Here is a 23,930-nt window from a genome sequence, read left to right as displayed (position 1 = left end):
ATTTGCAGCAAATTAAATAACAAAAGAAAAATAGTGCGCGGAGTCCCTTTGCGCGGAAGAAGTTAAACTTCGTAACCTGCAACGTTAATTGTAGAAGAATCAGCAGTCGTAGATGGATCGCTAGTTCCATTCAACGACTCTTTTTCCTGCTCCGCTCGCTTCCGTGCTCTGTAATAACGGTAATATTGTGCATTTTTCCCTCGTGGACCTCTTGAACCAGTGGAAGTGCTTGTGGTTGCCTCATCGTCTCGCCATGGAAAATGTATTTGTATTAATGTATGTGAATGCGTCATAATGTAATTTCAAAAGAGAAAACCTAACAATCAATTGATGTTCACAAGAGACGTACCTTGACACTACCTTAAATTCATCGCAGTGTGCGTGGGATTGTTTTCACTCATTTTTTACAATTGTTATCCACTAAATTTGAAAATAAAAAATACTATCCTATTAAATTATATGTGTATCAAATCAAACTAAAAAAATATTAATAGAAAAACAATACTTTTATTATTTTTATGCCAGTGAGAACCAAAACAATATGGAAATGAATGAGGGATAACTGGATTCTACCACGTGATTTCCCGGCCAATAAAAATGTAGCGTTAAACGTTTAACGCAACCTCGTTGGAAGTCGCATAAGAAGTATAACTTCAAAAAGATGTAGCAAACAAAAGCAATCACTTAAAAAATGATTAAATTTTTTGTGGAAAAAGAGTTAACGCAGCACCAAAATTTAAAAAATAATGCTGCTGTTATTTATGGTATAAAATGTGAAATTCTGATCATATAAAAAATAATTATCTGAACAGTTGCTGATTATCATGTAATTTTTTCAAACTAAAATAGAAATTTTTGTTGTTTATTATCTTAAATTGTCTGGAATTTATTATTAAACGAGTTCACGCGCGTAAAATTTACTCGTGTGGAATTTCAGCTTTTCTGCCTTTTGGCCAATCTCATCCCTAAATTAAAATTTTACCACTTTTTGACTAGCTTAATGCTCAAATTTTTAACTGATTTTCTGTACAGATTGAAATCACAATTCTGACACGCTTTCTGACTACTATCAGCAGAACTTATCGCCAAACAAAATTTTGATTATTTTCGGCCTGAACAAACTAGGAGACTCAAAACTAAAATGTAGAAAAAAATGAAAAAAAAATGTATATATTTTTTAAATATCAAGTTTGTTCAGTAGACTAAAAATGAGAAGAAAAAAAATTATAAAAATTTTCTCGCATAGCAAAAACCAAAAGGGCAAAATTTCACAATAAACTTCTATCAACATTCACAATTCCACTTCTTTCGTTTTGGTGACAAAAATTAACATATCTTTTTCAGTACACTTATCAAACATGATGTTTAAAAACATTTCCATTTCCGATTACACTTTTTAAAGGTTTTTCCTTAGTGCTCGCCGTTAAAATATATACTCTCATTGCAAATTTTATTAATTTAAATAAATTTTCAGTCTCTGGCAAATCGAAAACAAAAACATTTTAATATTTGAGTAAAAAAATAAGTTTGCTAAATTTATTTTAATTACACATTAATGAGAATAAAATCAGATGCATATGGATAGCTCTCCTCAATTATAAACTCAAAAGTCTATTTATTTGGTATATCGTAATTAGTTGCGTTTTTTTTCTAAATGTCTTAAATCATAAAAACCAATTAGACAGGTTTCCTCCCCTCCTCTGATTTGGAACAATTTTTTATTCTATCATTTCAACCGCATCGCATACCGAGGATTAGGAGTCATTTTAAGTTTTTTTTTTTTTTTTTTTTTACATTAACGAATTTTATTTTATAAGGTAAAAGAACTTATGAATGTTTGGGAAACACATAGGATAAAATACATATTAAACTATTAAACATTAAAACGTTATAAATAATTAATTAAATAAGAAAAAAAATAAACTGGAAATGCGAGAACAAGATTTTTGTTTCAAATAAATTTCACAGGAATTGTCAGTAACTTCAGCAGCATAGCTGACAAAACAAAACAAAAAATTTTATTACTCACTAATATTTAAAAATGAAATATTATGGACAATACGTAGAGGTTGGCAGCTATGCATATACATACCGGTAAACTTTTACGCATTTGGCACAAAATTGTATTTCTATATTTAAAGTGGTAGTAAAATGTATGCTTTTCTATACATTCTTTGCATTTATAAACTCAATTTATAACCTTATTTGTCCACCACTATTTTTAAAAAATGTAAGCATATATAATAATATGCCTTATAATTTAGATTTCCGTATAAGCTTTATCAATAAGTTACTGCCTAAAATGGTAATTTAAGTTCCATTTTACTACAACTGGGGGAAAGGATTAAAAGTTGGCAGGTATGTATATACTCATATATTTGAGGGCTTGGGAGATTGTTTTTTCCAGTGGCAGTGAAACAAACGTGAAGTTTTTAAAGCAAATAGAACTTTTATCATAGCTTAAGAACATAGCGATCTCATCTGGCCTTTGAAATATTTCCTTACACAAGTAGCTGAGTTCAAATTTCTTTTAAATTTATTTTATTTAACACGTTCTCGCTACTAGATTGTCTCATAGGGCGGCGCACCGGAGTAAAAACTGGTAACAAATAAATTTAATTTTTTAGTTTTTTTCCGGGAATAATAAAAATCCATAACTACCAATTGTTTTTAACGGATGCAATTTTTATATTAACTTGCTACTTCGCCGTTATAAATTGATGGGCAGAGTCGATGTTCAGTTTTCGGCCCAGAGACTCGAGTTTGGAGGATTGGCTTGTCCCGATCTTATCTGTGCTAGTTAGTTGAAAATTGACTAAGTAAGTTTTTTTTTCTCTTTATGTATTTATTGAGGAATATAGTTTAACATCAGTCGATTCTGGGTGGGACCAGAGATTCATGGCCTCACCTACTGATTTATCGCAAAATGGTCCTTTTCAGGACCAACAAATTACGATTTCACCTCTTATCTCCGAGAGTCCTATGGACGCTGTAGTTATTATTGAAAATACAAATGCCGATCTTAACGCCACTGATAAAGAGGGAAGCACCCCTTCCAAAAATATCTTGGATTTAACTTATCCTAACACCGGCAAGACGAATAAAAAGAAAAAGCGGAAAAATCGTCTGAAAAATACAGTTCAGTCGACAGATGAAGATTGTACGGACTTAGAATCCGACGCCACCTCGGACAATTTAATCTATAATGAAAATTCAGATTTGAACATTATAAATGATATCGCTATACCTTTTGAAAATATGCTAATCGAAACCCTTGAGCTACTGAGAAATGCCGCTAATTTTAAAAATCTAGGCCATAAAGTCGCACAGACCCTGAATAAAATTAATGACCACCATAATGAATTCAAAAATAAATATCTCGAACTCAAAAATAAAATATCCTGCGAAAATACCCTGTTTAATGTCCTCTCAGAAACCACCACGGAAAAAATTGATACTTTCGCCCAAGATAATAAAAATCAATTTCCTTCAATCCCATTTTTTGATCTAAATGACTCACTGGATAACAATATGGACACTATCTTTCCTGATACTTTAAACCAAAATTACAGAGGAAATAATATCTCTTTATCAAAAACAAAAAGATTTAAGACAACGCCACCATCCCCAACTAAGAAAAATCATACCGAATGCGAAAATGATAGCAATCAAATGGAACTTAATGTTACAGATCAAGATAATACCCAAGACACCTCAGAATTTATCCGAGCTAAGAAAACCATGGACCCACCCCCATTTATAGTTCAAGACAAATCATTCAATTGGCCCGCCTTCAACAAAAAACTTAAAGACAAAAACATAGAAGGATTTATAGGCAAAACGAATGGAGAAAACTTTATTATTAAAGTTAACAATATGGCAGCTAGGAATCAAATTAATACCGCCTTAGAGGAATGTAACTATAGTTATCACACTTATTCTCTTCCCGAAAAAAGGAATATGAGAGTAGTTATAAAAGGTGTCCCAAAAGAAGTTGACCCTGAAGATATCAGAATAGAACTACAGTCTCATGAACTTAATGTCCTACATGTAACTCAGTTGGAGAGAAGGAGTTAAAACAAAACTCCAAGTCTATATAGTAGACCTACTAAAAACAGAAAAAAGCAGGGAAATTTATAATATAAGGTCCATAGCAAATGTAGTTCCTAAAATCGAAGAGTATAAAAAAGCAGAAAGACCGACACAATGTCACAGGTGTCAGGGTTTCTTTCATGGACAAAGTAACTGCCGACATCCCGCCCACTGTGTGAAATGCGCAGGTGACCATCTAACCAAAGATTGCCCAAACAATTTTGAAAAGGTTAAATGCTATAACTGTAAAGGAGAACATCCGGCCAATTTTTCCCGATGCCCCGTATTTGAAAAAATAGTGGTAAAAATACAAGATAAAAGATCTAGGAGAAGACCGATGGAAGTAAAGAGACAAATTAATGTTCGAATAACAGGGAATAACAATACTAATAGCTATGCTAATGCAGTCAAAAATTCTCTGCCTAAAGATGAACTCAGCCTACCAAATCTACTAAAACAGGCTATTGAAGCTTCAAAAAATTTAACATTTCTCATCTCCAAAGTTACCGAGCAAAATATTGAATCTCAAAATAACGAGAGAACCGACTTAGATAAAATTAACAAAAATAATGGATAGAAACAACATATCGTCTAGTCTCAATATAGTTCTTTGGAATGCTAATAGTATTAACAATAAAATGACTGAACTTCTGGACTTCGTAATTGAATATTCTCCAGACATCATCGCAATCACAGAAACTCACGCAAAACCAAGTCAAAAATTGCGAATTCCTAACTACAATTCATACAGGTGCGATCGCCTCTCACACTACGGTGGAGGCACTGCTATATATGTTACTCGAGCTTATAAATCGGCGGTATACAACTTAAAGACTACGGACAATATCGATGAAACCTCGATCATATTACAAATCAATGATCGAAATATCAAGATAACTACACTATATAATCCACCAAATAACGAACTAAAGGAAAGTTTTTTCAGAAACATCTTCAACGCCAACATGGACACAATTTTATTGGGTGACCTTAATGCAAAGAATAAGATATGGGGGTGTAATGCAAATAATAAACAAGGCTCAAACCTGCATAATATCACCAGAAGCCTAGGACTAACCATTTATGCTCCACTGGAACCTACGCACTACCACCCATACCCAGGTTACAAACCTGATATTTTAGATATTATGGTCACAAATATGGTAACACCATTCGCCATGAATGTTATAAATGAATTAAGCAGTGACCACCTTCCTGTTTTTATCTCCACCTCATTACCCAGAACAGAAAACATCATCACGACTAAAAAGATCGACTGGTTACTATATCACAACATCCTCTCAAAAAAGCTCAACTCCCCATCCAATATTGATACAATTGCTGATATTAATGATAATATCGAGACGCTAACTAAGGACTTAAATTATGCCCTGCGTGAAGCCACTACTGAAAGAACGAAAGACCTAAATAACAGAAAATTACCTAACTATATTAAGGATATTATCAGATATAGAAACAAACTTCAAAAAGTTTATAAGAGAACCCTCAACCCAGTTTATAAAACGGAGATTAACAGGTTAACAAGGGATATTAAAAACAAATGCAAGAAATACAGAAATGAAATTTGGAACGAGAAAGTGACAAGCCTAAATACAGGAGATAACTCCCTCTGGAATATGGCTAAAGCACTAAAAAAGGCACCACCAACAAATCTTCCATTAAAGAACAACGATACGATAGTATACACGGACAATGATAAAATCAACGTGTTTGCTAAAACCATGCAAGATCAGTTTTCTTTAAATGCCGAACCTTATTGCCCCTACAATGATCAGTATGTTAAAGAGGAATTTCAAAAAATTATGAACACTCCCTGTTCTACTCAAGGCATTCAGAATACTAACGATGATGAAATAATTAATATCATTAGAAAATTAAAAAATAGAAAGGCACCAGGGCATGATAATATTACTAATGAGATGCTTAAGAATGCCCCTCCAAATATAATACCAATACTAAGTAACATCTTTAACGTCTCCTTCAACCACTGCTATTTTCCTGATTGCTGGAAAAAATCAGATGTAATTCTCTTTCCAAAACCGGGTAAAGATACTTCAAATCCAAGTAACTTCAGACCCATTAGTCTCTTGCCTACGCTATCAAAGGTTTACGAAAAGCTTATCTACAGTAGAATTAATAAATACCTTTATAACTTACCCAAACAACAGTACGGGTTCAGACAAAATTTGTCTACCACCAAACAAATTATTAACCTACTAGAATTCATTAGCAATGGTAAATATAAAAATGAAACAATGGCCCTTATCCTGCTCGACGTCGCGAAAGCGTTCGATCGAGTATGGCATAAGGGTCTAATTGTAAAATTAAACAATATGAGCTTCTCTATTGAAATACTAAGGCTGTTAAGTTCATATTTAATTAACAGAGAATTTAGAATTAAATTAAATAATAATTATTCTGACTACAAAAAAATTTACGCGGGTGTACCGCAGGGTTCAATTCTGGGCCCTGTTCTGTACATCCTGTACACTGCAGATTTTCCGACTAATGATGATAACCTAAACGAGTTTGTAGCACTATATGCTGATGATACGGCTATCATAACTAAGTCAATGAATACAAAACGCGCTATTACCCTGCTACAAGATAAACTACAAGTAGTTGAAACATGGTGCAGCAAATGGCGCACAAAACTACACCCCGACAAAAGTCAATTCTTAATCATAAATAGTAAGAAAAAACAACAAAATACTCCCCATATCTATCTCTTCAATACTGAGATCAAACCAGTGAAACACGTTAAATACCTCGGCGTCACGATCTCATATAATTTGAGCTGGAGTACTCACATAAACGACATAATCAAAAGAGCCAGAGGAGCGTTTTTTGCGCTCAAAGTCCTCCTGCATAAGAATTCAAAGCTTGATCTAGCAAATAAAAGAACTATCTATATACAAGCGATTCGACCAATTCTTACGTATGCTTGCCCAGCCCTCACTACCATAAGCAACAACCTAAAAAAGAAGCTATCTACAACTGAAGGTAAATTTTTACGCACAATGACTGGCGCCCCAAGGGCGATTAGCAATAGATTGCTCAGAAAAGACTTAAACATTGATGATATCAATTGCTTTATAGCTAAATTGACCACAAAATTTTACAGCGACGCAAAGACATGCACCACATCGGATTTCAATAAATTGTTCGATATTGATATAATCAGTGATAATTCGAATTTCAGCCCAATTACCGCCTTTTTATGCTCAGACTGCATACTATCAAAATACTATTAACTTTATCATACAACTCTACTCAAGGGGATCTCCCCAATCCAAAGATGATTTTCCCTTCAAAACTAAAGATTTACTCCTTAAGGACTTGACTTGTTGTTACAACATACTACAACTTCAAAGATATATAGGACCTCCCAGAATACAACAAAACAGAATCGATGAATCGGTTAGTGGCGCTTCGCGCCAAACACCGAGATAACCCCAATATCCAGCATCCAGCATCCAGCCGTTATAAATTTCCTTACAGTGAATTGTTATTGTTAAGAATAGATTAACTCCTCCCGGATATTATCTAATATTGAAATAGTTCTTCTACCAGTATTTTCTCTTTTCCGTCCCGATTTCAGGCGCAACACCCGGCGTGAACGTGTTAAAAAATAACGTATTATCTTGCCACCACTTTGAATAAGACTTTCTGAAAATAATGAAATTCTTTTGTAGACGATAGAGTGTTCATGTATTAAAATTTTTGAGAAGGATAAATGGATTAATTTCCATTCTAACAGTAGACGACATAAGAGATCGTTTAAATTCTGCTTGTCATATTTTTATGCTAAACAGTGCAATCCGAGTTGTCAAGATGAATTATAATCTGAATAATCAAGGTCTGACGAAAATAGTTGAACATGAGACATGTGTTTCTTCAGATCTCTCAGTTTTTTTTCTTTTTATTATTTGTTATATTTTTAAGTCATGAGATGATTTTTTTCTTCTTTTTGTTAAAGAACAAGTATATAATTTTTTTATTAACTCTGACGCAGACGGGAGACCGGTGTTTTTAATATACAATTTTCTTTTCAGTCCCTTTAATTACAAGCAAAAATATGTTATAGTATTTCTTAATTATAAAAAAAATAGTTCAATAGCTACTAAAAAATGCCTGTTAGAATATCGGAATTTTATTTGTACTAAAATATAAAATCCAAAAAAAGTAGAAAACATTTTTTTCGATTCAAAAATTTATCAATTTCGGAATACGTAAATTAAAGAAATTTTTTGGTGATATATAACTGTTTCTGTTAGATATAAATAACTGCAAATTTGAAAATTTATTATTTGGAAGATGTTACCTTTAACGTCGAAAAAGACATCTGTGTATCATGCTGTACTTTATAAGCATAAATTATTAAAATGCTAAATATAACTTTTCTTTTATTTTGACTTAAATTATTCATGCAAATTAATAAAAAAGTATGGAAAATAAGCTTTAAAAAATTCTGCATTAAAAGACTACTAAAGAAATACTAAAAAAAAAAGCTTTAAGTACGAAAGGTATTTATTTGTATTAGAATATTTGCATTAAAGTATTTAATCACAAAAGGACTGCGTAATTTAATTCAAATGAATTTGACTCTCAGATTTTTATTTTTATTTTTCATTCGTGCATGAGATTTAACTAATTTTATCATTGAAAATTGAAATTTTTTTACAAATTAAATAGGACTTTTCACTGCTGCAAATATTTTAATTCCGATAGTTGATTTAACAGTGGTAGCAACATTAATTGCGTAGTATTTGTTTCCTGTTCTAATAAAATTGTATTTAAAAAATTTATATACCACTACGTATTTAGCTATATTGTCACGAAACTGTCAAAATTTCTTTGAAGCGTTGGTAATAAAGAATGGAAAACTGAAATATCAAGCAAGTGAGCAGTCATAAGCTTGAGAAAAAGAAAACATCGAATATGCCTTTCAAGCTGAAGCATAAACTACAATATTATAATTTAGATGGCTCAATAAAGATGCCTCAATGACAATATTTGTTTATATTTATCAATTTTTAGCCATGTCTCTTGGTTTTACTCATTTCACTAGGAAGAAAAATTGTTAACAGTTAAAAAAAACAGTTAAAAAAAATCGGCAAACAGTTAAAAAAAAATCGCCAAACAATTATATTTTATATAGCAAGCAATCAACATCTGCAGGGCTGAAAGTCAACTTATATCAAGACAGAAAAGAGCAAAAACTGGTAAGGAAATAATTTTAGTATTTTTGACAAAAGTAAAATATCCTTGGCAACCAAGATTTTTTTTAACTTTTATATCATATAAGTGGGACTTTTTCTCCGCTGAGAAAAGAAAATGGTGATGAACAATTTCAAATTAAGCAAAGTAAGAGCTCAGTTTCTCCCTTCTAAACACAAGATATTATTGAAATAGTTGAACTACCAGTTTTATCACTTTTTCGTCCTATTTTTGGGGTTTCGGCTATCAATGTTTAACAATAATTATTATTCATACCTGGACCTGCCAACTCTCCCGTATTTTTCCGCAGATTTTATTTTCATATTTAAAGTGGTAGTAAATATATACTATTTTTTCTTTTATAAATTTAATTTTTAAATGATTTTGATCACCACTATTCTTACAAAAATTAAGCTTATATATTAATATGCATTCAACTTAAGCTTTTTCAAATGCAACGTATTTGTTTGCTTAAAATTGAAGTTTTAATTCCATTTTAATACCACTGGGAAAGATTGCAATGGAAGGGATTAAAAGTTTGCAGGTCTGATTATTCTTTCATCCGTTTCTCTAAATGCGAACAAAAAGTAGTATTTAAATGTGATACAACTTTCTAATTTAAAAAAAAAAATATTCAACAAGTTTTATTTTTCTCATCTCACACAACTTAAAGCAAGCAAAAAGACTTTGCAACGGTAGAATTGTTGGCGACATTTGATATACGTTCGCGCTGAGAGCTTGGCATACATTCAGCATGCACTTAGATGCAAATAGGCTCCTCCATAAGAAAAATGGTATTTTCTTTTGTGCTACTGAGTATGGGTATTATATTTTCAGGGCCCGTGCTAAGCATTCGCCACCTCGCCATATGCGATAAAATTGCAAATTCGGCGAAACAAATTGTGTTTTGGCGAAAGTATTGGCGAACGATTTTTTCAACCGAAAAGTAAAATATACATTCCTTTTTATCTTGAAAATTACATCAATATGAGTTTTTCTGAAACAAATCTTGTATTTTTTATTCGATTGTAGTAATGTCCCTTAGACGTGTCGTATAACTAATTAGAATCATAACAAGTCCAGATAATGTAAGCAACAAAAATTTATGTAAACATAAAAAAAGGAAGAAAAAAAATGGAGAAAAAAAAAAGTAAAATACAGATTAACACGTTCGATGTCAGAAACTCTTTCCTACAATTTGTGTCAATAAAGCAGATTAAGTTGTAGCCATACGCATATTATCATCCAACTATTTTTCCAATAAATATGTGTTCTGATAACAATAACATATTGTTTATTAAAATAAATTTGTGTTAAAATTTAAAACGGCTGCCACAGTAAGAAAATTTTACTTTGATTTTATCTTTATAGAACACCACTTTTCAATGATTAAATATAGTATAACCTGCACACGGCTAACATTTAAAGTGTGAAACCCGCTCTTAAATTTCGTTAAAAAATCTCATTAAGTAGTATAAGAACCTTAAAAAGAATTAATTGTTTAAATAATTTATCTTCTACCGCGATGCTTTTTTTTTTCCTGAATGATTGCAATGGCGACAGTTAAAAATAAGCGAAAATTCTTTTATTGAAAACTAAAAGAGTTAAAAGAATGAAACGTTTTATTTAAAATGAAATATATTTAAAAGATTGTCGGAATAAATAAAAACATCAAATGTTGCTTCTTCAGGTTTATCCTTTTATTGTTGTTCTTGTCTAAGAAGTTACCAAAAATTAACACCAAGCTATTCGTATTTCTATTCCTCCAAGACTATAAGACATCTGCATTTTTGATCCCCTCCCCCATTCATTACTTATTTACTCCCTCCCAACTGTAAAATGACTCTTGATTGGAATTTGCATTTTTAAAATAGTTCAATTTATAGTACATTTATATTTTGACTTTAAGTTTTCTGTGGGAATAAAATAAATCTTAAAACTTTATTAAGATTTGCCTTTGGCTAAGATATGGCTTATTACTGGCTGGTAATCTGAAGTCCTTAGCACGGATGATTATAAATTTCTTTTAGATTTTTAGAAATTAAAAATGAGTACCATCATTTATGCAAAGTAAGATGAAAACACATTAGTTTTCAGTGAGGGAGCAAATTTTGCTCGGATGGCAAATCAATACTAAAAGAGCTGTGGAAGCACTCAATGCCTCCTGTAACCGAAAGCCTCCGCGCGGTTTTTTATAGGTAGTTCGATCAGACCATTATGAAGGTAAACCAGTTAACGAAAGAGCCATCTAACAAAAAGAAAAAAAAGTGTAGAAAAAATATGTTTAAAATTTGTTTAATTTATGAATATGATTGGTTTGTTTTATTTACTTCTCAACCACTACAGATTCAATTCTCAAATATATATGATGAATTTCTCTCAATTACTTTAAAATAAAATTGAATTTGGGATCATGCGCACAACTGGTTTACCTTTTAAATACTCTGCGCAGACTACTTATACGAAACCGTGTGGAAACTTTCTGATGTAGGAGCTGATGGAGCAGTTTCAGAGAAGGGGATAGAACCTCCTGGTGTGTATTAGTCATATATTATGATGCAACCATGTTTCTTTATTTTGAAAAACAAACAAATAGAATGAAATAATAAGGTATCCATTTTCAATTCTTTAGAAGAAAAAAAAAGATCACGCTAGCAATCTTTAAATATTATTTCTAATGAGGCGAGTATGTAATCAACTATAACGATAATTTATTTTCTTAACTTACTCTGGTATACCCTGTAACTACATTCTTACATTAAAAACTGAAACTTAAATATAAAAAGTTGTAATTAATCATTTTGTGACCTTAATTTGAAAAAAAAAAAAATTCATTCGAAATTATTCAACAAAAATAATTTTACTACACTACACGTTAACTAATCATTTAAGAGAATTTAAATGCAAATTAGAGGTTACCTAAAAGTACTGAAAAGTACTGAAAAGAAACAAAATGTAAGTCAAATTGTTAATAATGTAATGCAAGTAATCCAAAAACAGTTACTAACTTATAATAAATATATGTTCTCTGACATCTGTGGCGCCGAGAGAGAGTAGCGATTCAAGTCAAAATAGTCAATATATTTTTCTCAAATAGACTTCTGATAAAAACTGTGCCAAATCTATATTTTTGTTTAATGTCATCCATCGGACAGAACCGAAACTAAATGTGAAATGAAAATAAAAACAAACACATTTAAAGGAGATTAAGTGCAGCTTCGCGCATTGTGGAATAAAAATTTTGGAACTTGCTCAAGAACGTGTAAGAAAAATAATTTCAATCTTCTTATTTATACAGGTAGGAAATCTATTATTATATATATAGGAACTCCAGGTACTTCAAATTAAGCATTAAGAAGATTGTTTTTAAAATCATTAGTTGAGGATAACCTTCAGAAAGAAAATGGATTACATCCTCCAAAATAACAGACAGATAACTAACTATACAAACGTAAAATAAGAACGGTTTCTTTTTCTTGTTTGGGTAAAGAGCTTAGGAAAATAATGTTAACTTAATATAGAAGTTCAGATAGAAAGCCTACATTTGATACAGTTAAAAAGGTATCGCTTGACAGAGGCACAAAATACCATTAAAAGAAGTAATCCTCCTAGTTCACCTGATCTAGTCAGTTCAGATTTTAATGATTGAATGCTTTAATGAAACTCTTTAAAGAACAGAAATACAAAAATACCAACTTTGCTCTGCTTTGTGTTATTTTTTCTAGAAAATGATGCTTAAATATAAAATTCTGAGTATAATAAATTTAATCATTTGGCCACTGACTGAGGCAAATAATTCAAAAGTTCGTATAAAACGCCTCTTTGTTTCAGTTATTTTGAGTTTTTGAATTGATGGTAAAATCCAGTTCTACAAGTTTTAATTTTTAAATTCTTTACTTTATAAAAAAGTTTTTTGCTGAAGCGTTGCTGGCAACTTCATGTTTTCATCAATGGAAATATAAAGTAGATCACTACATTCTGTACTTATATATACGATGACCGAATTCATATGGCTTTCCTAGACTGAAATTTTAGTTCAAATTTTGCTGTTCTGCAAATAACTAATTTAAATAATTTAATAATTATTTTGTAAAAGCAATAAAAAATTTTTTTTACCGATTTGTTTGTATGCAATCTATAATTAAAAGATCAATCAAAGTTAATACGTCTTCTCATAAGTTAAGAGCCATTTGTGCTAGAGTCCTGAAAATTACAAAACAGCTGCAAGGGACATGTTAAGCCCCCACAGATTCCAAATATTATTTATCCCTTTGACGCAGAATTTTTATGAATCATATTTTTCATCCTTTTTTTCATTATTCTGTATTAACTTAGGTCAAGATAGGTGAAAATATATTGAGCATTTTATTAATTTATGGTTATAAAACACAGCATGAAACACCGATGCTTTTTTCTGCTTTAATTTAACCCTTTCGCGCCAACTGTCACAAATACGTGCCATCATAAAACCGTATCAATCAGGGTAAAAAGATAACACTGGTAATCATAGTAGTTTAGCAGTTTATTTGTGGGCGGAGTTATAATTGTTTGATTTATTTAATTCAAAATTACTTTGTTCAAAATAAAACTATTTAGTTATACTTTGAATTAACATTGATTATATATATGATTAAACTAACAATAATTAAAGTAAAAGCAAAGTAAGTCAACTACATTAAAATTACATAATCTACTACATTAAATTAGCAACGACTACATTTAAGTTATCGTTTTTTATTTAATTACATCCTGATTCTTTTGTACGAATGCTTTTCTGAATCACCCGTCCCCAAGGGGTTAAAGGCAAAAATCTTCCAAACACGTCTCACTCACAGAAAATTTTTCAAATTTGCAGTTATATGAATTATTTAGATTAAAGAGAAACAGTTATTCATCATTTAAATTTCGTTTATTTACAAAATCAATTATGGATAAAGTTTTGAATATGAATTAAAGAAAATTTTCTGAAATTCTTTTTTCGGATTTTATGTTTTAGTAAAAATATAATTCCGGTAACCTAACAGACTTTTTTTTAGTAATTATTAGGTTTTTGTTTATTATTAAAAAATGCCAAAAAATATTTTCGTTACTAATTAAAGCGACAGAAGAAAAAAATGTAGGTATAAAGGGACACCGGTCATACCCACTGTGAAGTACTCTCCAACTTTCAGAAGTTATGCACGGTTATCCCGTCTGCGATTAATAAATTTCAATTCATGCTTCCGTGACGAAGGAACGAAATATGAATTTTTCGAATAGATTTAGCTCTAAGCATTGTTGCAATTAAAACTGCTGGAGCATTTTCTAGAAAATTATTTAGGAATTTTTATAGTTTTCGAACATATTTCTCATTTTCATAGTTAAGGTACTGTTGGAATATTTTTATATTTTTTTAAAATAGAAATAAACGAGTTTTATCTTATATACAAATAATTTTAAATAATTATGAAGAAGTCAGATCTAATGATTATGGCAATAAGTTTTAATAAAAGTTTGATAAAAATTCTATTTGTTTTAAAATCTTCAGTTTAAGTTAAAACTGGACAATATATTTTAAAAAAATCTGGAAAGTTGGAGAGAAAGCGTACGTAAATGGATGATTTAAGAAAAAGTAGAGTTACATTAAAAATAGAAAAATAAATATAACTTGGATTAACACGTTCAATGCTGGTGGTTCTACTTTATGATTGAAGAGTGATAATTTATAAAGATAAAATCAAAGTTTAATTTTAGAAACAATTGTAGTTTCTAAATTTTACGATAAGTTTATTTTAATAAACAATATGCAATTTCCATAAGAAAACCTAATTTATGCAAAAATAGCTGGATAATAATATGCATCAAGCTAGTAGTTGATCATTCTTATTGACACAACTGTAGGGAAGAATTTCGTCTCGCTATATCGCGTGATCGGCAACGAACGAATTAATAGCAATTTTTTCGAAATATTAAACAGTTTACTACGGAAAATAACCAAAATAATAAAATTTTAAACGAAAAGTTTTATTTGTTTTAAGAAATAATAGTGAATTTTCTTAGCAATATTTCAATTCTGTAAATAATAATATCGTAAATATATTGTAAATGTCAATATTGTAAATATTTCCCATTGAATAAAAACATTATGGATATATTGGATAACAATGTAAAAGTCAGTGCATAACTCAGATGGCATATTTAAGAAAGACATGAAGATATAACGTCAATTTTGGCGTTAGAAAACATATAAACATGAAAGTAATTTGTTTAATTTTACAATGTCCAATTTCTGTAACCTTAATACGATTTATAAATTTTACTATAAGAGCTGATAATTGGAAATAAAGTAATAAGAACTGGTAATTAAAAATAAATTAAAGAAATCACACTTACTTACTTCTAAATCCCAAAAGCTTTTAAATATCCAATAGAGAAAAATCCAGTGAACAATATCGATTTTCTTAAACAATCGAATTTTGGGATGCTGATTTCATTTAAATGAATAAATAGTCTTTAAAATATGGAACATTTTTAAAATTCGAAGTGTTGTTTCACGTGTTGTTTTCACAGTTAGGTTGACAACTGAGCAAAACTTTTAGAGATGGAGACCGGTTTTCACCTGCGAGAAAAAATAGCACAAATTTCCGGACGGAGAATTGGCAACGGGTGTATGATGCAATACCTATTTCTGTGTTGTCATGTTGTCAACTTACTTGTTCTTTTAGTGGAACGAGAATTAAATACTGAATAGTTGATTGATTTAAAAGGTACAATAAATCAGAATGAAGTAATTCTTCTATCGATACGTTAATCAATAAAAACTTTAGCGTTCGTATTGTTGTTCGAAAATGAGATGTGTCTGCGCGGATCTTTTTCATTCACGTCGGGATGGAATTTATAAGTAAAAATAGAATTGGGTTAATTTTAATCTTATGCGGAATGGGCGCGACAGTTCCGAGGAAAACTATTAAGCGGAAAGTTTTAGGTTCTTTTTTTTTCTCGCCTTTTTTATTTCTTTGCTTGTTGTTTTGTTGTTTAAATCAGAATACGATAAAGTGATTGTAGACCTTTTATTTGTATTTTATTTTTTGTTAAATGTTATGTACAGAGCTGAGAGAACGCCTTTGTTTTAAGAGATATTTATTTCAAATTATAAACTTTAATTATGTGTTAATCTTTTAAAAATAAGAAAGTGGAAAAAATGCATTTGGTTTGTTTTTTTACTTTATACAAAATACTATCAGCGACTCACTATTATGATTTGAAAAAAAGCTTTATTAACTTTTCAGGCATAACTCAACAGCTGAAAACGGTTTATAGTATACTTTGTTTTTTAAATATTGAATACGAAATTTCAAAATTAAAAAAATTAAAAAATTTTCTTTTAAATATTTCTGTTAGAGGTTGTTCATTTGAAATACAAGAATATCCATTACCATCAATATATTTTACTTAACTAAGCGTATTGCCAACATGAAACATTTATTTATTTATCTGAGATGCATAGTGCGAAGAAAAACGGACTACCCTGACTAACTCTTGATCGAATGATCGGATTTTCACGTTCTAGGACTCACTTTTAGTGGTTTAAGGGTGTGACCTCACGTATGCTAATTAATAAGTCGCGCAAGTATGCTAGTTAATGAGCTAATAATACTTATTAACGATATTTTGGTTGCGAAATCGCAAAAAAGTATTTTGTCTGAATAAACACACTTTGTTTTTGACGGATTCGGATTTTTGACCCCCAAAATATAGGGGCAGCCGCAATCTGGGAAATATGGTTCCCATAGTTTGCTCAGAAGAGCACTCCAAAGTTTGGATCCTTTAAAATTAATTTTAATTCTTGCTTATTTTGCCATATGTCGCGAACTTTTCAAGTGAATTCTAAATTATTTACACACAATTATAAGACTAGTTTATCTAAAGATGCAAAAAATAGCTTTTCGTAAATATTTTTTTTATTACTTTATTTAATAATAATCGAAAAAAAATTTAGTCATAAGGAATACAATTTTTATATCATTTTGAAGAATGTAATTTTACATAGCAAAGCATGAAATTAGAACTAAATCAGTCGAATAGCTCCTGAAAAAGTTTTTTAAATTTTTAAATATTCAATATATACAATAGAAAATGTGTAAGGAAAAAAATTGTTATATGTCTAGTTCAATAGCTAATATGACCCAGGTATATTAGATTAAAACAGTGAAATTAGATGAAAGAAGCAAATAAAAATTTATATTCTTTTCTACCAAAAAGGAATTAAAAAAAGGCAATTTAATCATTTCATTCTTGAAATTTCTTATGTAGAAACAACATATTCGTGTTCAACATAACACAATAATATATATAAGCAAAGCTGCCAGCTTTCTAGGCTATTGGGGAAAATTTCTTCTACGCTTAAGTTTAATGTATATTTTTCTATTTTATAAATTTGATTTAAAGTAATTTCCCACACTACTACACGCAAATGATTCAAGGGCCAATATGAAACGTCACTTTGTGGTAAGGCTCTTAAAATGTTGCCAAAATAACAGAAATTGTGAATAATTTAATTTTCAGTTGTCTACCACTCTATAAAATATTTTGCAAAAACCGTAGTGGCTGGCAGCTATGTATTTGGTCAGCCGTTCATCTGTCTTGAACCGTGAATAAAGTTTCCTACAATTTTAAAAAAATTTTAAATAAATATTACTATGTCATATCTGGCAATATATAATCTTTATCTCTCGTTTTGTGACTTTTGACATGAATTCATCTTAAAATTATAAAACGAAAAAGATCTCGTGAAAGGTAAAGTTTCCAAAAAACAACTGATATATAGTCATTAATTAATGCAGAAAAAAGAAAATAAATTGGCCAAAAAAGGTTACTTAAAAATACAATAACTTTCGAATAATTGGAATTTAATTTTTCAAATAGGACTTTAAAAAATCGCTTTCAGTTTATAAGGAACGAATCTTTTAGTAGGTCAAATTTTAAGTCTGTATTTGCATTTTTGAGGACTGCAGAGCCCCCGTGATATTTTTTTCTTCAAATTTTTTAGTAAATGAACTAATTAAATATCATTTTTTCCCTCCATTTCACTATACTTGTATATTTTACCACTCTCCCTTGTTATTTTAAGTTTCTGAGCCTTATGGTTTTTGCAAAACAAAACAAAAACATAAAATTGAACACTCCAAACAGCGATGGCGCTGTTCTCGATACGAGTTTTTAAAAGAAATATATTTCAGAGCTTATCATTTCTATAAATATAATGAAGTTTATTTGTTTTTCCAAAACAAGCATGCATCAAAACTAATTTTTAAGACATTTTAAAAAAAATCTCACCTTTTTGTAAATTTTAACGAAATGTTCATCATCAGTCAGAATGTCAACTTCATTCTCTAATCAGATTTGCTGAAAGAATTTTATACAAAATAACAAAGGTCGCCGTATGCGAGAGAAAATTAAGATTTGTACGTAAGAATCCCAACGTCAAAGGAAGTTGTAATTTCATTTAACTAATTGAGGGAGGGTGCTCAAGTCATTTGCAAAAGCAATAAAGCGGCTGCTGCGTAATATAATTATGCGTTATTACAACTTACATGCATTAAATTTGACAAGAGACAACATTGTGTTATTTCTAATTTCTGTCTTATAAATCACCATCTTCAATTATATAATTTCCTTATCATCTTGTTCACACAAATTCTTTGATAAAAAGAAAATTAAGATGAAAATACACTATTTTGAAACAATTATTTTTAAAAAAAAATTCTTTTTTTAAATGACAAGGTCGAATGAGATTTCAAATGACGGAAACTATAAAAACCTACTTTTACCATTTGCGATTTACTTTCTGATTCGAAATTTTTTACAAACAATCTTTAAATTTCTTTTACAAACTTTAAATGATTCTAATGTTCAGAATCTGTACTGCAATCTTCAATTTTAAATGCTGGAAATATTTTGGATTATAACAAAACATACATTAACAAAGGATTATAAACAATACATTGGCATTAGACACCAAAAAATTATTTCGATAATAAAAATTCTCTAGACCTTAATTTTGCCTTTCATAAGAAGCTTCCAATTATATTGATGCTTACTACCTGTAATTACATTTCTATTTTAGAAGGTTAAAAATATTTCATTTTATTTTATACCCGACTTTGGACAGCCGACCCAAGTTTGAGCTCACGACTATCAATGTTCAACTCAGTAGCCTTGTAATTTTGAACTCTACCTACAACCTAGAAAACAAAGAATCAAGCATTGTTACGATCTAGCGCTTGTGGAGGACTTTTCGATTAAACTAACCAGAAAATGGAGAGAAAAACCACGAAAACCTACCATAGTTAGCCTGACGGCAAGGGGACTCTAACCCATAATCCGTCTAGCATTGTACTGTGACAAGGCCGAGCCAGGTGCGGAATTCGTATTGTCAAGACATCACTGACATTCGAACCTGGGTCACATTATTAGACGGCGAGCACTCTATTCCCTGAACCACCACAGCTCTTTGAAAATATTTTGAATTATCACCAGACTTTTAAAAAACGTTTGGTAAAATTAAATCAATTACGATTTTGCCCTCATCTAAACTTCTAATAATGCTGAAATTCAGAAATTCAATTTCCATTTTAGAATGAGGAAAATATTTAGAAAATATAAGAATAAGACATTTAAAATAATATATAAAATAAGACAACTGCACCAGATTTCGATAAATAAATTTTGATAAAGAATTCAATTATTCGTAATCTTGCCAACATACAGACTTCAAGTGAAGCTGAAATTCGGAATATATAATTTATTTTCTATTTTAGAGTTATGAAAATGTTTTAAAAACATTTGCTACCATAATAAACATTTAAAACTAACGCTCTTGATCTAGGAAAATACTCATCTTTGGAGGAAAATGATATGAGCTCTTATAACTTTTAAGGAAAATTTCTTGCGAATTTTGCTCATAAAATCATCGAGTGCTTAAATTATGTATGATAAAATGTTTGAAATATTATTTGGTTATTACAGGATTTTGAATACTACGCATTAGCCCCAAATGGCGTCCAGAAACTCTATCACTATAGTTTAAAAATGCTACATTGTATCATCTGTGGGAAACTTTTGTCGAATCAAAATTTATGTTTAAATCTTTGTTTTCCTTTTATTAAAACAAATGAGCAAAATAACATTAAAATAATGTTATTTTACGTACCACAGTGCATAAATAACTTAAATATTTAAATAAAACACCACCGTGGTGAACCTCTTAAATTGCAAAAAAGTTAAACCACAATTTTGTGTTTTTTCTACTTCTAAAGTATTTGGCGTCCCTGCTTAATTGATAGTAATAATATAAATGTTAATATTTTAATAAATTAAAACTAAAAGTATTTTGTACACAACGACGTATAAAGCATTCAACATAATAACACAAAATTTAAACGAACATATATATTAAAGGTCAGATATTGCTCTGGACCTGAGTACAATTCAAAGGGAAGTTTTTGTATAGAGGATTTTTTTTTGCTGAAATGTTTAATAGGTGTCCTGGTAAGTATTTTGAACTCGGGTAGACATCTGTCCCCTGGTGCATTTTTCGGCAAGCAGACCGGCCTGTGTAGGGGTTAGGGAACTACCCTTGCACCAGAAAGGTTCTGGGTTCGAATCCCGAGCATAAGGCATGGATGTTCTTTCCTTCTTTGTACTATCTGTCCTTACTGTGGGAACAACGTTGGCCCACCTAATATGGTGTCCCTAGAGCCCCTGAATTAGACAGGCCGACTCATCATCTATTTTTGGAGCAAAGAGCTAACATAAGCACAATACTAACATAACGTTAACTTGCGAACTTGTTTGCTCCAATATTGCTTGATAGGTCAGCTCTGATAGTATCAGAGCCTTAGGTGACCCTGAAAGAGTGGCCAACAAATCTGCCCTTCAAGTGCCTGTATGACCTAGGTCATAATCCAGGTGGGCATTGGAAGAAAAAAAACATTTTTCGGCAATGACGTCACCAAAAATGGTGGCCGTTTCGATCACGGAACAGCACTTATCAGTGCTTATATTGCTTTGCATATTGCTTATGCTCACTGATTGCAAGCCAGTAAAACTGATTTGCAAGCCAGTATGCTCATATATGTTTTAGGGGTCAATACTCAGGATTCTAGTTGCAATGACGCCTAACGAATCACAGCTGGTGCTCAATATTCAAGTATTACTAATATAACCTACGGTTGCCAATATAGCCGACTTCGGGCTGTAAAACTACAGACCTATTCTGCTTGCTGGGTATACCCATCACCTCCCACATCTGAAAGCCTCCACACGGTCTTTTATAAGTAGTCCGCGCAGACTATTTAAAAAGCGAACCAGTTGTGCGCATGAACCCAAAACCTTTCATAAAAGTAATTGAGAGAAATTCATAATATATATTTGAGAATTGAATCTGTAGTGGTTGACAAGTGAATAAGGCAAACCAATAATATTCATAAATAAAACAAATTTTTAGTCATATATTTGCTACCACTTTCTTATTTTAACTAGATTTTGTATTAAGTGACTCGTTCGGAAAGTGGATATCCTTCACAGTGGTCTGATCGGACCACCTATAAAAAACCGTGTGGAGACTTTCAGTTATAGGAGGCGTTTGTATACCTGTCTTTTAGGCTTTAAACTTCGAATATTATCGCTTAAAATAAATAAATAAACGATAAAAAGCACAATTTTTCAAAAATAAATAATCTCCAGCTAGAATATTGTTAATATCTGCCTCGCTTATTAAATTGGATAGCGCCATTATTTGCATTGGATTCCGTCTTTCTATCTTTAATCATTAATTTTATAAACACTAGCCGTTTGTGGCTAAATAAGTTGAATTTCAAGTATTTCGTGATTTGAAATTGTGCAGTCAAAAATTCAGGAGCTATGTAAGCATAATAAACTCCTATTGTTCAAGTGAGAGTGGATTTAATTTTTGTCTCTCACACGTTCATTTGGTACCTTGGTGAATTTGTTTTTAAAATGTTAGCGCAACGTATGCTAAATGTTAGTACTAATTATTTCAATATGTCCTCTCATGGATAATAAATCAAATTAGCAATTTTTTTCAAAATAAATATGTGCACTTATTTGCAAATATTAATCATGCGATCCAATGAATTTCGTTTTTAAAAGTTTTTTTCCCCAGAAACGAAACAAACTTCAAATGTCATAAACTTTTTTAAATTAACAGAAAAATTAAATCTAAAACAGTAAACAATAAATTTTAAAACAAAAATAAACTTTTAAAAAGTACTATAACTTTAATGCCAACCGGCCTGTGTAGGGGTCAGGGAACTGGCCTCGTATCATAAAGGTTCCGGGTTCGAATCCCGGGAAAGACACATTGATGTTCTTTCATTCTCTGTACTATCTGTCCTTACTGTGGGAGCAACGTTGGCTCACCTAATATGGTACCCCTGAAAGAGAGGCCAATAAATCTGCCGAAAGGTCATTCACCAGGAGCGCATTGGAAGTTAAAAAAAAACTTTAGATTTATTAGATCTGTTCAAGAACTAAAAGACAGCATGATTAAGTAAATGAGCATATACGTTTAAAAGTTGAAACCAATCTTTATATTTATATCAATATTTAAAATTATACACATGTTTGGTAAGCATTTCAATTAAAATTTTTGAATAGTAAAGAGAAAAAAAAGCACCCTATATAATTTTGGTTTTATAAATCAGATAAGCTGATTTGGAAGCGTAAATGTAGTTACTATTATTAGATCTACCAAAAAATTCCGTCGATGAAAGTACGCGGCCTCATAATAAAAATGATGCAAAAGGTGCTCTTAGAAAAAAGAAGTGATAGTGCCTTAAATGTAAATATCATATGTACCGCTTTGTTCTTTTGGATACTTACGTTACAAGTTTGAATATCAATGAACATGCTTTTTTACGCCATATAGGGGAGAGTCGGGTAGCCCCGCCCACTGTCAATTTTATGTGTATAGAATATTTTTTCAAGTCAATGGGCCATCGGACATTAATTGTTATATTAAAAAAAGATTATTTTCAAAGTTTCAAGTATTTATGCGGAACAGTAGTCAAGAAATTAAGAAAAATTGGTTGAATGTTTCAATTAAACTTCATTTTAATACTAAAAGAATAATTTTTTCTATACATACAGCATTAAAGTATGAAGTCTTAAGTTTAATTTGCACAAAGAAAGAAGTCTACATGTTAAAAATTGTTCGAGTAATTACAAATTTACAAAAAAATTGGATTTCGGGTAACCCCGCTCACATGAATGTCGGGTATCAGCGACCAATTTTATTTCGTCGATAAATGTACGGTTGCAAAGATTATTATTTTATTGCTTCAAATTTGAATGTTATATGCATTTTTAACAACAAATATTGTTGTTATTAAATTATTGTTATTAAATGATAGAATTCACTAAAAGTATATAAATATGTAATAAATAAAATAATTTTGTGATAAAAATGATGAACGAGGTTTACCTATTGTCAATACATTGGTTATTTTAATTTACACCTGAAAAAACAGTCAGAAAACATAATTTTCGTGACTGGGCGGGGCAACCCGACACATTTTGAAAAGAGCTGAAACACA

General features: G+C 30.7%; 1 protein-coding gene across 3 annotated transcripts in view; it reads right to left on the bottom strand.

The window, feature by feature from the left end:
* The window catches only part of LOC107452230 (sialin), a 68,085-nt gene extending 49,327 nt beyond the window's left edge, over positions 1-18,758 (bottom strand). The window contains exon 1 of one of the 3 annotated variants that reach the window (XM_043050746.2): positions 18,649-18,758. The gene's annotated coding sequence lies outside the window, so the exon portion shown is untranslated. Of the gene's footprint in view, positions 1-15,705; positions 16,263-18,648 lie in introns of those variants that run through there. The other 2 variants (XM_016068574.4, XM_016068572.4) reach the window with 2 other exon arrangements.
* Positions 18,759-23,930: the final 5,172 nt, after the last annotated feature.

This window comes from Parasteatoda tepidariorum, chromosome 6 (genome assembly GCF_043381705.1).
Source record: "Parasteatoda tepidariorum isolate YZ-2023 chromosome 6, CAS_Ptep_4.0, whole genome shotgun sequence".
Classification (NCBI taxonomy): Eukaryota; Metazoa; Arthropoda; class Arachnida; order Araneae; family Theridiidae; genus Parasteatoda; species Parasteatoda tepidariorum.
This window is presented reverse-complemented; position numbering and strand designations above follow the sequence as displayed.